The sequence below is a fragment of the Cryptomeria japonica genome, chromosome 1 (genome assembly GCF_030272615.1).
Source record: "Cryptomeria japonica chromosome 1, Sugi_1.0, whole genome shotgun sequence".
NCBI classification, from domain to species: domain Eukaryota; kingdom Viridiplantae; phylum Streptophyta; class Pinopsida; order Cupressales; family Cupressaceae; genus Cryptomeria; species Cryptomeria japonica.
Window position 1 is genome coordinate 123,283,288 of NC_081405.1, and position 18,612 is coordinate 123,301,899.

The window sequence follows — 18,612 nt, forward strand, 5'->3', positions numbered from 1 at the left end:
ATGTTGAAATAAACCACCTACAAACATTAAAAGGAAGAGCTCTCAATACTCTATATTTATGTCCCAAACTAAATTTTTATCTCTTGTATTTTTTTTTAATAAGTCATAGTCGAAGCGATATTTTTTAGCTTTTCCCTAGAGCTAAGAACTAGTCAAGTAGACTTGAACCCAAGACCTCCCATGTGGGAGGCTCGCAGCTAATCACTGCGTTGTGGGGTCATCCCCAATTTTTATCTCTTGTATTATGGGTGCTACTTTAAAACTACATTCTTCTTAAATTTTGTACTTTTTCAGATCTTAAATACGTCCAAATCATAAACTTCATAAAAAATAGTGTCCCAAACTAAATTTGTATCTATTTATCTTGTGGATGCTATTTTAAAACTACATTCTTCTTAAATTTTGTACTTCTTTAAATCTTAAATACATCCAAATCAAAAATTCATAAAGAAAAATAAATATTATATAAATTTTCAATTGTAAATTTTATTATAATATAAATAATAGAATATTATATTTCAAATTTATTTTATACTTAAAATATTATTTTGCAAACACTGAATGTAATAACTTTATAAAAAAATATATTATTTAACAATAAGATGATAAATGTGTGAGACCATAGAGCATTTGATAACATTAGGGAGTTTAAAACAATTCAATAACATTTTAATGGCACGTAGTATCGGGTATAATTAGAAACAAAAACGTTTTATCGGGTATAATTAGAAACAAAACCTATTTTTTGCGCATCGAAGCGACCAACCGACGAGTACGTTTTTAAAAAAAATTCAGAGGGTTTTACTGTCAGAAGTTGTATTTTGCTTCTACACCACCTAGCCTCATAGCCTATGCTTTCTTGATCACTTCGAGGTTTACTTAGGAATTTGACGGTGTTTTGGCGAGTTTTTAGTCTACTTACAGTGGTTATTCCTTTAGTGGACAGCGTCTGCAGTCATGCACGCTCCGCTGCTCATTCTGAGTAAGGACATTTTGTTATTTTGGCATAAATATGTACTTCATTTATTGTGTCGTCTTTTTTTAAGTTAGGGTTCAAAAACTGTCTACCCATTTGGGTTTGAAAAGTATAATGTGGTTTATTTTGTTGGGGGTGGAGTTATTTGCAGATTTTTTTTGTGTGCGTCTTGATCTGCTAGGCCTAAACTTAAAACCCAGTGAGTGCAAGGTATTTTTGGTTAACAGCCTTCATGGTATTTAACATCTTATGTTTGTGAACATGGCTCACACTCAAATGTACTCCACATGGAGCTTGTTGGTCACCTTTATTGTAGCAAGATTGATTTGAACCTGGGTCACACTATTACAATTAGCCCTTATTACTGTTACTTCATAAACCTTTGGACACGCGTTAAAGTTTTGATGTTTAAGGCAGGGTTCGCATTAATACCAAAAAGTCTTCAAATCGTTTTACATCGTTGCCGTTGAATTCTGTGTAGCCATTTGTAACCCTGGACCATGTTTGAACCAACAATTTTGTCACAGATGAATACTCCCGTCACAAAAAATTCACAAATTTCAACACCATGGTCTCTATAACCCTCTTTCCCCCTCTCTTTGGAGCTTTTTTTGCTTCATTTTGTTATTTCAATAGTTCCACAGAGTTTCTTAATGGAGGGATGCGGAGATGGGTTTCGAGAATGGGGGACCAAGGTCCTAGAATTGGGGACGGGGGGTATGGTGAAGATGTATAAGTATAAGAATTACAAATGAAACTTTGGCAAATTAGTAAAACTTAAATACTACTAAACTTTGAAGTGAACATTAACAATTTAACATTGAACGATGAAAATTGAAAATGTCGAATTTGAAATTTATATGTTATTTGATATTTCATAATGATTACAATGAGTACAATGGTGTCAAAATAACAAATTGGAGTGAAGTGAGGCCTCTAAGCGTCCTCAATCGTCATCACTAGAAGTGTTGGAAGTGGACTCCACATGGTCAAGCTCTGCCAAACTAATACCAACCAGCCTCGCTTCTGTAACTGTAACATCATCATCAATTTGTGCTAGTTTCTTTGGCTCTAAATCCTACTATGCTGCTAGACTCTTTTTGTATGAAAGTGTCTTATAGTTTGCGAGACACGTTGGTTCCCAAATCAACATATTCACTAAACCCTAAAGGTATGCCATCTCTTATGCTTAGGTTAAGTGCTAGATATGGCCAATGAACAAATTCAACCAAATGTTGAGAGTTTGGTTGAGATCTTCTGCACTTCAGGCCCTGCAAAACCTAGGTGGGTAACCTGTTTAACACAAAGTTGTATGGACACGGATACGGTATTGGATACGGATACAGCCATTTTTTAAGACCCCCAATATGGATACGGCTGGATATGTCATTCATAAAAAAGCAATATAGACACATGATTGCTACATAAATATTGATAAGTTGATTTAACATTTTACAATGTGCAAAAATAGCAGAGTTGCATTGGAAGATAACCCAAAAAATGGGTCACTTCAGAAAAACATTTCATTTGTCTTTCTCATTGGGTGTAGGTTTTGTTTATACCAATTTTTTTTTTTTTAAAATGCATGAATGAAGTTTTATAAAACTGAATTTAAGAAGATTTCCGTCAATTTTATAAAAAATCAAATCACATAGTATCTAGCATGATTGGAAATCAAGGTTTTTTGGGCACATGTGGGTACATTATTCAATGTGTATCTGGGCTGTATAGGATATGTATTTGTTTCAGATATGGGAACGGATATGGGGATACGTGTTCCTAGGGAGGGACAAAGGAGTTTCCGGCTACTCTGGTTTAACAATACCGATTGACTTACTCACATGCTAAACAGGGTATTGCACAACAGATGATGATCTCTCAAAAGTATGCCAAAGAAAATGAAAAATAACACAATATTGGCTCATATCTTGGCCAGTTTTTAGTAGCTTGCATAGAGAACATAATAATCAAAATAACTTATCAAACATGAAAATAGGAATGAAAGATTCATTAGATTTGTCAATTTTGGCTCCCTCCAGGGTTTGCAATAGTCATCCAATTGAAGGTTCTCCCTCCTCACACCACTCAGCTCCTTTCATCTGCCCTAAGTTTCATAACTGAATATGTTGTCATTTTCCCCTTTGCTTGCACTTCCCGTGAAAACTCTTACCCCTTGTGAAAAATTAACTTTATTGCTGCAATTTTTAACTTTGAGAAAAATCCTCCACCGCTCAGTGAGAAACTTCAACTTCTGCAATATACCATGTCATCGGCCACTTCATATCTTCTCATTGTATCCATGGATCGTGGGAACAAGAGAAAGGTTCCCGCGAAGACTAGAGTTCCAGTGAAAGCTTGCATCACACGTGTTTGAGCCTTAAGCCGCCCCCCTTGTCATCGCTGGGTTGCTAGAGGTAAAACATGATTTGAATGATAGACTAGACCAAGCTCCAACGATAGGCCACCAAATGCTAAGTTACTGACATAGTGGAGACACCTCGAGATTGCTGGATAGCTTCCCCGATAGAGAAAGGTTTGGCGAATGCAAAGTCAAGGGTCACATATTATTTTTTCTTGCATCGCTGGATCAGAGAAACAAAAGAATGGCTCTTGTGAACATTGAAGCCCCAACGAGAAACACAAACAAGGGTTAAAGGGACTCACAACTTAAAGGCCTTTAAAAAGCACGTGAAGACTTGTAATCTACTAGGAAAAGGGGGCGCCAAGGGGCCACAAGACACGAGACATTAAGGCTTGATAACTTAGTACTTCGGACTTGGGGAAAGGAAACCGATTGGGAAAAAAAAAAGGCCTAAGCCAAGGGGTCAGTCACGGAAACGAAATAAAAGGCCTAAGTCCTAACTAACGCGACTGGTGACTAGGGACAAACAATCAACAACAAAATACAACACAAAGCCCCAAAGGCAATAATTAAAAGAAGACCTAAAACCCCTACAAATTTGACAAGGTCTAACAAGACACAAAGCACTATTTACAAGCACATTCTTCTTTACTCTCCTAGAGGTAAGTTTGTTCCTCTTTAAAGAGTGTATGAAGCTATAAGTAGAACAATTCCTCTTAGTAGTAGAAGAACTAGAAAGTTGAGTTAGCAATTGAATGGCTAGAGTGGTAGTCAAAGAAGAATAACTAGAAAGTTGAGATAGCAATTGAGTGGCTAGAGTGGTAGTCAAAGAAATTGGTCCATGGCAATTCCACCACAAAATTGGGTCCTCCTATGCCATAGTTGCCATATCCATCTTGGCCACCTCATAACAAGCCCTAAGAGTGGTAAATTTTGTCCACTTAGTATGAATGCTGCTGGCCTCTACAACATCATACATCTTTTGGATGGTCCTAAGGAGCCCTCCCTTCACCTTAGTATCTTGAATGGTTGTATTTCTACTAGGGCTTTGCTTGTACCGTGTAGGTTCAATGCATAGGCAGCCATGTGCAAGGGAGTGTTGAGCTTCTCCCATCTCCATTGAATGATTGGCTGAATTTGCTTATTGTAGAATGCTAATGTGGGGTCCTCTTGCACGACATCCCTCATTTGGTCAAGCATAGTATTAGTGCTCTCATACACCTCTCCAAGGCTAGGTGCATTAGCACTCGATAGCTAATGACTTGGAAAACTAGAGTAATGATGGAGATTATATATTTTGCATCACCCCAAAAAATCACACTTCACTACATCCCCGATCCTCATCCCTTGCTCAGTCTTGGACATGGGCCACCGATTTCATTCTACTATCATAACCATTAGTTGCAATGCCTCTCACAACTCAAACATTCTCTCCAAGTGAATGAAATAGGATGCATATCTAGTCAACAGGTTTTAAGAATTCCTTCTTAAAGAAGGCCTTGAAGAGTGCATGTGAAGTGTGGTGGTTGTAGATAAACATCTGCACATCTCTAGCATCGTTGACCACTACTTTGATCCAATCAATCTTTTCCATGTCCTTGAGTGCATTATTCATAGCATGCACACAACAAGTAGTCCACCAAATATGGCCATAAGTTGCCTCAATTAGTTTCCTTGTGTTCACTGCTCTATCTAATAAAATAATTACATGAATTAATAATAGAGATGACAATGCATACCAGATACTGGAGTAAAGTATATCATTATTTTCACATGAAATTATTGCAAAAGAAGACTAGAGATGGTCAGCCAGGGATCAAAGTTGATCCGATTGGATCATACTACTTTCCTTTATGATACACAATCTATTAAAGAACCTGACGGTTGCCTAGAGGAACACAATTGTCAACCAATCGACACTTATATTTGCCTAAAGTTGACAAATAATTAATACATAGTCGGATAACCAATATTATCAAAACATAATAATAAACATTGTACATTGACTGCACCTTGCAACTTTACACACATGGATTGCATTTGTCACTACTTGGACCACATTTTGTGGCCCAACCTCCTCAATAGCATCCTTGAGGATTTGAAATTGAAAATTGACATCTTTTCGATGCTTTGAACAATCAACTGCCTTAAGAAAATATGGGTGCTCTGAACATCTAACCATGATTTTGATGAGTGGACAATGCCTAATGTTTGTCCACCCATCCATGATTATATAGCATCCACTTGCCACCCAACATTCCTTCATTAGCTTCAGTAACACATTTATCTTGGAATAGTTAATTATCCAAGATTGTGGTCCTCAATTTGTCTCCTATGGTGGCACATACGATGGTTCTACCCTTTCACCATTGCCTTGTTATAATAAGGAGATCGAGCCACATGGAATGGAATGCCATTTGCAAAGAAGAATTTGGCAATGATATCATCTGCATCATCCTTCATTTGCACATTGAATAATTCAACTATTGGGTTAGGAGCATTGCTTGTCAACTTGTGTTTCCACTAGCCTTTGATATATGGACCCCTGACATAGAAGGTGGCATACATGCAACTTGCCTCTACAAAGTAGAAGTAGAATTGTGTGGCTAGCTCTTATGACCCATTGGCCTATGAGACAAACAAGCAGAATACAAGTGCAACTATATTCTCTTCACCACCAGCACCCCATAGTTTACATATCTCGACCTTGAATTTTTTTCTTTTTTTTGGTATGCCCCAAAACTTACATCCTTTCACACCTTTTCCTTGGATATGAAGAAGGTGGGCATTAACTTTGGTAATGCTGCCTTGAAATTCAAGGCTACTAAAGTGGCACTTCCACAACCTTGTCCCCCAGATGTATTAAGTTTGCTCTTTAATTTTGTTGCAAATTGTTTTAAAGGATACTTACAATCAAAGGGACCCTTAGCAAAATCTGCCAGTAATGCGGAGGGGCAATTCATACTTATAGCTACAGTCACCATGGAATTGGTGGTTTGGGTTTCATCGTCATGGTCACCCCTCTTAGTCTCAGCCTCAGGTGGATAAGTGGATTCAGTACTTTCAATTTGAACTTCAAAGTGACATTGCAATAATCAATATAAAATTAATATGTTTATAATTTAAAATTAAAATTCAGACTATGCATGCAAAATTAAGCAAAGGATTAAGACAAAAATGTTTTATTTTTATTTTTCTTACTTTAGTTCACATGAAGCATGTCTTTGCTTTTAATCTTTGTCAACCAAGGATTTCACTTTTGTTTTTCAGAATCAACTTTTTCTTACTTTAGGTTGCACGAAGTGCAAAAGTAGAGGATACATAAGTTTCATCTTAGTTTGACAAATGTCAAAATAAAAATGATAAATTTGAACATATAAACTATTTAAACTAATTTGTAAAACACTAAAATAGTAAATTTAAATAAAAAATAAAAAATATGACAGCTTACAACCATGTCTTTGAATATGTTTTTTTTTTCATTTTCAAATTTCAATGTTGAATCTTGATGACAATATGAACAATGAATATACTTGCAGCCATGCCTATGAAATCAATTAGAATATGAATATGAAAGTAATTAAAAAATAAAAATAAAAAATAGCCATAGAATTCTACATTATGCTTGAAAAGTTCTTGCAACTTGGTGTAGAATCCCTCTTCTTCATCATCTTCTTGCTTCTCGTCAACACTCTTGCACTTGCAACACTCCACTCTCATTCTTTTGCTCCTCTCAACCTTGCTGTTTGGTCTTGGGTGTTGCCAATTTTTTTTTGAGTTTTTAAAACTAAATTTCCTTTTTTGGCTTGTTGGCCATGGCAGGTGCTTGGGCGTCCCTGGGAAGGTTGAGGGACATGTCCCTGTGGAACACTGGTTATTTCTATTGTTGGAAACACAAGGATTTTGGGGGAGGGGGTGGGACATGTTGAAGTATTGTAGCTGCGAGAGAGATTTTCATTGCAATGTTCCTTATTTATCTCTTCTTGTATCGGTTCAATAGCTTCCGGTGACCCTTCATGTTGCTGTGACTGTCGGTGAAGATGATGTGGCTGCCAGTATATTTGTGGCTGTCGGTGTATAGGTGGCTGTCGGTGCAGATGTAACTGTCCGTGCCTTTCCCTCTTCCTTTGTGTGTCTCCTTACTGGCATTCCTGATACTTTATATTCATCGTTCTTTCTTTTCGTGCTTGCTCTTCTTCGGCAATTTTATAGATTTATGGTCGGCTTCTCTCATTCGTCAAGAAGATTGTGATTGCGTCTGTCAGATTAAATATATTATGTGTTTTTCTGCGTTCAAAGTTCACAGTCTTATGAAGGTTTACAGATTGTATGTGAGATGTATCATCTGACTTCATCGTTATGATTGATTTATAGAGAATCAAACTTATATTATTGTGATTGATAGTAATCTGAGACTATTATCAGTTGTATTCATTTTTCAGAGATATAATAAAGTTCATTTTTGAGTGGGCTGGGTTTTTCACCCACAAGTGGAGGGTTTTCCCAGGATAATTTCTGTGTATTTTGTTACAGATTATTTCAGTGTTGCTAAAAACATTAACAGGACATGCCCTTGTGGAAGACTGATTATTTCTATTGTTGTACTTATATGTCCTATTGCCCTATTTTTGTTGACAACACAGAAATATCCTTTCTATAATTTATATGATTTTTTCTTTCTACTTAATAATGGTTACATTTTCATCTGTCACTACTAATGCATTACAAATTTAATGTTCGACATTAGTGACCTTTTGGAGGCTCTCAATGTCACTTTGTATTATTACAATTACAACATCCATTGCCGTCCTTTCCTATTCATGATGCTCAATTACAAGAGTTAGTAAAGATATCAATCTAATTCATTGTCTATTGTCTTTAATGGATAGACTTAAGATGGAAGTTATTATTGAAGAAAGTAGTGTATATTTGTGACATATGGTAGGGATTTTTTACATTCTATTTGTAGGTGGTCATTTTATCGTTATGTGATCCTTTTGCATTGTGATTAATTCAAATCATTTGATGTGCATTTTGTTGCAAATGTTCTTTTCAACAGATGAAGGTGTAAAGCGGGAGATAGGAAATAAGGTCCATCATGCCAATATTCACGCATCAAAGGTGAAATGCAATGCATGTTGATAATGTTGGAATGTAATGTTTTACATGTTCATGCAATACTTGTAAATTTTAAATATTTGTAATCCATTCTTCTTTTTCATTTTGTTAAATTTGTACTTGTTACTTTTTAGGTCTACGAGATTAGGATATATGAGCGAATATGGCATGATGAGTTTTGCAGTATGATTCACTGTTGCAAGAACAATAAGTATAACAATAATTTCATTGCATAAAGTCAATAATACTTTACCAAATTTGTGTTGAATCTGTCGATTGAAACAATCTATATTCCATTTTTATGGAAAATGGCCGTAAAAATGCTTCTTTTCCACAATTTCTCTAGTGGAGCTGTGATATAATGTGAGCAAATGCTTGAGTTCCTACTTATGTTTCTTGATTTATCTAATCTAACCTAGTCTTATGTTATTTGTAACCGTCCTCCCTATTCAAAACAGCAGTTTGATGAACATGCTACAAAGTTCTTAAAATGTGAATTGTTTCTTTCTTTGCCCTTTAGTAAAGTGACTGTATACTAATAATAATGACACCGATGTAACTGAAAATTAGTTAAAATTTATTATACTTAAATTAATTAATAAAATGAGACATAGGGGGTTAGTCTTGGTCAGGGAGGAAGAAAAGAAGCAATGCAGAAAGTGTTATGTTGGCAGGTCCTTTAAGCATGCCATGATAATGGTGTATGTACACATAGTTATTGAGATTTCTTCTATTGTATCTGGGATTAAATAAAAAACTAGGCACCTTCGTAGCTCAACAATTGGTGTTATCGTTGGTGAAGGATATGGATAAAGTTTATGTTTGATATGGATGCTCAAGCTTACACTGGTTGGAGATTCTGTGCATGCTCGTGAAGATTATAAATAATTGTTGTATAACCTGAGGTTTTGTAATAGTAATAATCTTTGGAAATTGTAATTCATGAACAATATCTGGTCTGATTCAATAGTTTAAGGACATGATATCAAACTTTCAAAGTAATAATTGCCAACATCTGGGCAAAAAACAATGATTTTAATAACTTGACACATAATTTTCAAATTTGTACAAACATCACTTTAAAACATCAAACTGCTTGACAAAAGCAATTACTTGAAAATATGTTACCGAATGCTCAATTATTTTCATAGGAGAGACTGCAAATTAATAGTTTAGTTGAGTATGTCAAGAACTTTCACACTTTTCGATTTCAATGCGATTATCCATGCTTGAGAAATATTTTCTCTCTAGCGGCAATAAATTAGAAAGATTTTTACATTTTGGCAAGATTTTCTTTTCTGATTTTTCTAGAAATTAAAATGTATTAACTATTTTCTCTTTTGATTTCACAAAATAATTTTACTTTGTGAAGACCAAACACTAATGCTACCATTGTTATACTGGTATTTTTAGTTGGTTTGGTTAAAATTTCTTGGTTATATCCTATGTTACCGGGTTTGCCTATTTAGGTCCACATTTATTGCAAATATCCGGTTCTGAGATGGGTTTGGGTCCATGACAGCCCTGTATTTGCTCAGGGTCCAGTCCAGAATCCCGGATGAGGGCCATAGTTTAGTGAATCTTTGCAACATATTTCTGAACCATAATAGTATTTATAAATCCTTGCAACTTGCTTAGCAAACACTGGCTGATGTCGATGCCTATTTTTTGAGACGAGAAAGAGATATATATATTACAAAATAAAAAAATAAATTAAATGTATTAAACTGGTATTTATTCTACTGAATAACACAAATATTTATCCTGCCTGATATATCTGCAATGTGCTAAAGATATTTTCTATTTTATTTGTGCAACCAAGGTTCATGTATTCGCTTGGCTCACACAGTGTTCATGCTGTTGATGGGCTATCAATGTGGATGTGTTGCTGGTGGTAGGAGAATTAAGGTGGACGTGAAACAAGATGGAGGACGTGGAGGTGTACCAGCTAGGCGTTAATGCCAAAAGTTGATGTGGAGGAGGAGGTGGACGTGCTGGTGGAGGAGGAGAGACAAGGAGGAGAATGGACAGCCAGGCGTTAATGCCAGGGTGAAGGTGGACGACTGAGTGTTAATGTCAGGGATGAGGCCCCCCGTTTGTGGCTACACGTGGAGCTAGGTCCAGGTGAAAAATCCTAGTGCCTTAACCGATCAAAAAAATAAATCTGTTGGGAATATTAGTATGCGTGATTAAGTACAACCTTTTCAATATGAACATTTATTAGTATTTACTATTATTATATTTAGCTGGGAAAAAAGATGTGTGTGTGTGTGTGTCTGTATACTACATTCATAATAACTATAAAAATATTCATAATAATTATAAAAATTTAAAATTAATTAATGTAATTATAAATACTATTACATATACTTCATATAAATAAAATGAAGTATATGTAATAATGTTTATATATTATATTAAATAACTTTATATTTTTATAGTTATTATGATTATTTTTATTTATTTTTTAGTATTATATATATTCTATGACCATACCAGAGCCCAAACCCCAGGGGAAAAGTTTGCCTACCAAACCAGTAATGTGGGTTATATCTTTTGACCCCTTTCTTGAAAAATGCAAAATAGTACATCTAATGTTCAAATTGATCAATAAAGCAGATACTTTATTCCTGTCTTGCTATTCTTTATGCTAACTGTGGGTTAAATTTGTTTAATCTTTACAGGCTGTAGCAGATATTATTCGGACCACATTAGGTCCTCGATCCATGTTGAAAATGCTCCTTGATGCAGCAGGAGGTATTCTTATTTGTTTGATTTGAAGTATCAAGTGTAGTGTTGTTGTTGATAAAGCTGGTATTATATATCTTTAATTTATCATGATTTCTCCTGATTAATCTTTTATGGCTGCCTTTATCTATAAATTGCCAAAAAACTAGCAAGAAATTGAATAACAGGTCAATGTGTTCTGCCGGTTTTTGATTTATTTTTCATCAAATTTACTGCCAATAAAATCAAATGTGGTAAATTACAATTTTAAAAAACACATTTTATTGGTGAGTAATCACAATTTTTTACACCTTTAAGTCCAAAAAATATAGCGTCAGGGTTATTTTTCTGAATTTTGCACTGCTTTTTTCCTTATTTTTTCTTACTCTAGTCATAACATGGCCCTAACATTAGCCCAATATTTTTCCAGCTTTTTCTAGTTATATCTTGATCAATTGAACATATCTTTATCTTTTTGTTTGAGAAATTACGAAGAAGGATACTTGCTTCTATGGTTCAGATTAATGATCAATACTTCTTGAATATAACACTATAGTAAGTAGAAAGTTGACTTTTTGAGTCTCATGGTGCTTACTACATTCACAGTGAAGGAAATCTAGTAGGCAACTTTTGTTCATCAATTGTTAAAGATCTCCAACTACCTACAACAAAAAGGCCAATGAGGCTTCGACTAAACAACAGAGCAACCAACCTCAAAGTAACAAAACCCCCCTACATGTAAATGTATAGCTATGCATGATGTGGACTAGACTCAAACCAATCCCCACAACATGCTATGTTTCCTTATACCTAACAAATAAAAAACCATCTTCCATCAAAGTGCATAGAGAGGGGCAGCAAATACAACGACCTGCCCTTCTAAATTATTTGAGTCATAGTTTCAATAATAATCTTGGGGCTGAAGCAAATTACAGAGGCTTTGAGGAACCCCTATTAACCATATTAGATTTGTTTAGGCATTCTTTTTTGTCAGACAAACCAAACTTAACCATCTCCTTAGAATTTGTATCACAACAATTAGAAACAATAGAAATAGCATCCTAGGGGGGAAGTACCTCAAACTCTTCGTGATTGCCTTCTTGTTCCATTAGTAAATTGCCATGGCCTAGTGAATGGCCACACAAGGAATCCCATTAATTTCTTTGGCCAACTCCCAAATATGTAGGACCCACAACCTCAAGTCCAAGTGTCGAATCCCTTTCTCTAAACAATTGGTGAAATTGTTTATCATCTCCTCACATGACACTCTACATTTCCTTTTCTTTTCCCCTCTCTATTGTTGCCATTGTTGGATCCACCTCAACAAACGAGTTCTTGGCTTTCCTCTCTAATGGAGAAGATGTCATTCTAGCAAGAGAAGCCAGATAACCGACAACATAAAGTGGAGAAAATGTAGGACGAGGCCAACAAGTACCACACATCCAATTGTTGCAACCTTTAGCCAATGCTCTCTATAATGACAGAACCATCATGAATATCACACCCTTGTTTGCATAGCAGCCAACACACCCTTGTGTAATTAGTATATTATTGCCTAATGTGGTTATCTCGCCCATTTTCAGGTTAGGGATTCCCTATGTCTATGATGATTTGATCTAAAACCTTTTTGGAAATGTTATCACACCAATGCTTGTGAAAGTAACCTTCTTGTGCTCACAAACCCACTCTAAAATTGGCAGCTCATTTTGGTATGGAGTTCCCACATCTAATATAATTATGTCATTCCTTGAAGGGCCACAATGCAAAGCTTAGCCTTCAAAATAATAGTATCCAAAAGACAACTATTACAATTGCCATCTTGCATATGATCGATGATCAGCTTCGAATCACCTTGTACCTACATTCTTGTCCATCCTTTCTTGAAGGCTATTCTCAACCCATAGAGTAAGGCCTTAGCCTGTGCCATGTTATTGATTTACTCACTGACATGGGTATATATGGAGAGGGATTGGCTACCCTCATCTATGGAAGCACACCCCTTAGTACCACGTGATTCTCTTTGGCTGCTCCATCAAAGTTGATTTTAATCCAACCCATTACAGGAGTAGACCAATTAACATAAAGTTGTTGAGAGTGAATACACCAAGGCATTGAATCAAGCCATTTGAAATGCGGCTTCAGTTCCATTGTCTTCGATGGCCTAATCCTTATTCCTCCCATGCACATGTAACTCCTAAAGGGAATATTCAATCTTGTTCCATATCCACTAAGTTGACCTAACATTTGAAAAATAATTGAATGATTTATTCATGAATATACAATGTATATATAGAGAATTACAAGATGATGCTCTAAAAAGAAGGAACCGTTAAACTGAAGCTAAAAAGCTTAAAAAGCAAAATAACTAAAAAGTCAACTCTGTTTTCTAATAAAAGAAGTAGTAGTTAAACTAAATTAATCAAACAAACTAAATGACGAACTAAATGACCATTAATAGAACTAAATGTAACTAACTAAAAATAATTAATTATTCTAATACCCTCCCTTAATGGTCATTGTATCAACTAACTACCCTAAAGAAGACACTGCAGGTCTTTTGATCTCAAACGCAAGAACACTCTGCTATTGCAGAGACCCTCCCAGGATTTGCAAAGTGTTAATGACCAAGAATAGCTGATTCCATCCAATTGAATTAACCCTCACATGCGAATTACAGAACCGTCACACACGAATTATAGAAGCGAAAAAACCTGAGACCATGATTTTGAGGAAAAATCGACAAACCCTCCAAAGAGCAATAAACACGATGTTAGCAAAAACCGCAAAATTTTTTGCAGAAGAGTATTGAGCATTGTTTGCTCCAGCAACTTCAAAATAGATTGCAAGATACCACAGTTGCAGATGTTCGCCTCAACAACTCAAGGTGCGACCCAAAACTGACCTCAACTAACCACAATTTCTGCGGAAAAAAACTGTCAAACCCTGAAATAGGAACCCTCCAAAACAGAATTCACGATTTTTGAGGTTACAAATCATTGTTTTTGTGGAAAAAAAGGGTAAAATCCCAGAATAACAAAATCTCACGCGAGCATTGTGAATTATAGATGATACACGATTTCTAAGGAGAAAAATCGATGAAAACCCAACAAACAATTTTTGAGGAAAAAATCATGAAAACCCACAAACAATTTTTGAGGAAAAAATTATAAAAACCCTTCCATGATTTTTTTGTGGCAAAACAAATCAAAAAACCATGAAAACAGGAAATTTGCTTATCAAAAAGCATAGAAGGTTGGCTCCTCTTCAAAATGCTGTTCTACAACATGAGCTTGCTCCTATTCCTGAGACCCATGGTTAGATTCCACAGATGCCAACAATTTTCTGCAATCTTTCTTCATATGGCCAAACTGGTGACAGTAGTTACACTGTACACTTTTCTTCTTCAAAGACCGTTGAGATTGACCTTGTCCCTTCTGCTGGAAGGACTGAGCTTTACCCTTGTTTTTATTCGAAGCTTCGATGTGAAGGCTTGTTCAGTGGATGAACTAGTGCTTCTTCTAAACTGTTGCTTCCATCGGTCCTACTGGAGAAGCTTGTTGCAGAGATCAAGAAACTTTAGATCAACACTAGTAGAAGAGATATTGAACGTGTCAATGAAATGCTCGTAGGATCGGGGCAGGCTTTTCAACGTGATCACTACCATATCCTCTTCCTCCATGGTTTGACCAATGGCCTCCAATTGGTTACTAATGTCCTTGATCTTCATAAGATGTGCCTGGATAGAGGTCTTTTCATCCATCGTGATAGAAAACATCATATTTTTTAGAAAGAAATCTCGACTCTTGTCAGATGTTTCATGAAGACCCTTCAAGAGATCCTAGATCTCTTTATCTGTTTTCGCGAAAGGCACCTGAGGGAGTTGGTCATCTCTGACAGATAACTTGATAAGCATGACAACTGCTCATCAAATTTATCCTGGTCTGAACCTGTTTTTGTAGGGCGAGTAGCCATGCCCAGAACAATTTGATCAAGGCAACGATACTCAAAAATCATCGTCATGCACTGTTTCCAGGTATTGTAGTTGTGACTGTTGAACTTTTGACTATGCTCCAACATGATGTTGGTCAAAGATGCCATCACGAAAACCAAGGTTGAACAAGTCAACTTGATGAAGGCACATAAAACGAGACAAAAGAATCCGATTAAAAAATCAGAACATAAACTGCCGGCAAAAATTCAAGATGCGAAAACCCTTGACACTAAATTCAAGGCATGAATCCCAATGTGCAAAGTTCAAAATTTGCTGAAGACCCACAAATTTTTCTGCAAACCTTGGGTGGCAGAAAAATAATCAGCAAAAATAAATGTACTGGCACAAATCCCTAGGAATATGTTTACAGAAAAAAAACTGATTTTTTTGAAAAAAATTAGAAAAATAACATTAAAAAAATATTAGGGCAAAGACAGCAGAATTGGCCCACAATTTATAGCATGCGCAAAAACCCTAGGTTCAGATCAAAAACATGGGCTGTTGCATAAACCCAAACCCACGATTTTATGAAAATCATGAATAAAAAAACGCGAAATCAGAAAAATACTGTCACGAATAAATCGCAGAAGCAGCAAGCTGTAGATATTGGCCAAGGTGTTGCGAAAAACACGGGTGAATATCTGTGAAATACAGAAGAAAGTTTTTGCCAAGAATGTTTGTAGAAATCGTGAAAAAAAGACGTCGGGGCAAACACAAAGAAAGGTAGGGCGTAGTAGGAGCAGAGAATTTACAAGCCGAAAAAACGTGTTGTGAAAATTGCGAGTTTTTCTAATATAAAAACGTGCCAATGATAACATAGCAACACTGCGAAAAACGTGACCTTTTGAAAGCTTGCTAAAATAACTCCATTCTTACAAAACGAAAGGCTTTAAAAAAAATAAAATTCCAAAAGCTCAGAGTCATAAAAAATCTTCAAAAACTCTAGCTTGCCCAAACAAGTATTCCCATGGAAAGAAAAAACTTGTGAAAAAATCTCACTATAAAAATTTCAATAAGAAATAATTTAAGAATTATAAATATTTCATTTTTTTTAATTCATGCTCTGATACCATGGAAAATAATTGAATGATTTATTCATAAATATACAACGTATATATAGAGAAATACAAGACGGTGTTCTAAAAAGCATGAATCGTTAAACTGAAGCTAAAAAGCTAAAAAGCTTAAAAAAGCAAAATAACTAAAAAGCTAACTCTGTCTTCTAATAAAAGCATTAGTTAAATTAAATTAAATAAACAAACTAAAAGAACTAAATGACCATTAATAGAACTAAAGGTAACTAACTAAAAAGAATTAATTATTCTAATAACATTATCCTAAAAGAGTTTGTGGTTCCTCTCTAATCAAATATTCCACACAATAAGAGTAAAAGAGTAGTCCCAAATCAGCCTAAGACCTTCACTTTTCACCTTGATATACCATGCCTTGAGCAGGCAAGATACCCTAGCCAAGAAACCCATTTTAATTCCCATCTCCTTAAGATTCATTGCCATAATTGAGAATTAAATTTGTAATGAAAAAATAAGTGATCATTTGTCTCTTCTACCTCCAAGAAAAAAATGCATCGCAAGGGGCCTGACCCTCTCTCCAATTTTTTAAGTTTGTACCATGTGAGTGCCCTATCTTTGTTAGTAATCCAAAAGAAGGCATTTGCCTGTTGGCAGCCCTTTACATACCTGAATTCTACCTCCATGGAAACCATTACCTTTCCCTTGACATGAAACTCCCTTCTAGGTATGGGGCATCTAAAGAGATGGACCATCATTGTGAGGAAGCTAGAATGGCCTCAGGATGTGGAGGAGATAATTTAATCCCTTTCTTGCCAATGCTAGAAAAATAGTTCTTAATCTAATTATGCTTACCTCAAAACGTGTGGCCAAGGGCACAAATTCAGGCATTTTGGCTAAGGCAGAATTCTCTAGCCATTGGTCTCTCCTAATCTTTCAAAAATTTGATCTTGTCTCCCTTGCCAAGCTGCCACTTGAATTTTGGCTAGGCAAAATGTCTGCAAGCTCCCAAAAAATTCTACATGCTTGACCCCAAGGATAGGGTTGCCTTTGTAGAGAACAACTCCTTAACACCGCTAGACAAATACTTGGCTTGAAGAACACAACTCCAAAACCTATCCTTCTCATCATAAATTCTCCATGGTAATTTCAAACCCAAGGCTTTGTTGATCCACTCATATTTTTTGAGCCCTAGTCCTTTCTACTTCTTTGGTTTACAGATATCTTGTTAAATTAAATTATATTTTCAGTGGTCCTTTGCCTTGTTCCAAAGGAAGGTTCTTTGGATGGACTCAAGTGCCTTAGCAATCCTACTTGGAACTTGAAATATTGACATATTGTAAAATGAGGTAGCCTCCAACAAAACCTTAGCGAGAGTAAATTTTTTGAGGTAGCCTCCAACATCTACATTTATCATGAGATGTCCTCTTTTCAATTAGTGGCATACCTCAATAGTTACTAGGTAATTTGTATGCTGCAAACCCAAATATTCTCTATATTTTGAGACCTTCAAGACAATGATCCTTTAGGAAAACAACCTACATTTTTCACCTTCTGCCGAGCAGCCATCTCATAACATTCCAAAATTTTCTTTAAAATTTTGGCCTCCCTTATTGTGGGCTTGCCAAAAAATAGTGTGATATCTCCAAATTGTTGATGAGTGACCTTATTGATCTTTGTTGAAAGTTGGAGTCCCTTTATATTGCCTTTGTTAACTTCGGCATTTATTGCCAAACCCGATTGTTTTGCCATAGTTGAAAACATAATGGGAGAGAGGGGGTCTCTTTGCTTGAGATCCCCTCTTGGTAGGGAAAAACTTTGTGAAGGAATTGCTTATAAAAAGAGAACGATACAAAGGAGATGCAACTATACACTCATTTACACTAGCCCTCATAAAACATAATATTTTTAGCCCATTAATTAAAATGTCCCAAGAGACTATTTCATATGCCTTGTTCGTGTCTAATTTTAGAATCATTTCCTCTTTATGCTTGGTGGAGTTGATGATTATATGCACTGCCACAATACCTTCCAAGATTTGCATTTCGTTAAGGAACCCATTTTGCTCCTTTGAGTTGACACCAACCATGTACTTCATGAGCCTCACAACCATTGCTTTGGTGACAATTTTTGTAAATGGTATTACGTACAACAAAAAGATTGAATTCATCAAAATATCATAGATTCTTATTTTTTAAGACAAGGGCGAAGAATATGGCTTTCCACTTCTTTAACATTGATTTTCTAGCTTTGCATTGTTCGGTTGGCATCCACACATCAGGGCTGACCAAATCCCAATTCTTTTTGGAAAAACCTTGATTAAAATTCTTTTGGACTTGTAGCCTTCTTAGCCCCCAAGGAGAAAGTGACAATTCTAGTCTCTATTGTGAAAGGCTTGACTAGTTCCATG

The 18,612-nt window shown here is 35.7% G+C and overlaps 1 pseudogene; it reads left to right on the plus strand.

Annotated features, from left to right (window-relative positions):
- Nucleotides 1–713: 713 nt before the first annotated feature.
- The window catches only part of LOC131026694 (T-complex protein 1 subunit gamma-like), a 60,054-nt pseudogene continuing 42,155 nt past the window's right edge, over nucleotides 714–18,612 (plus strand).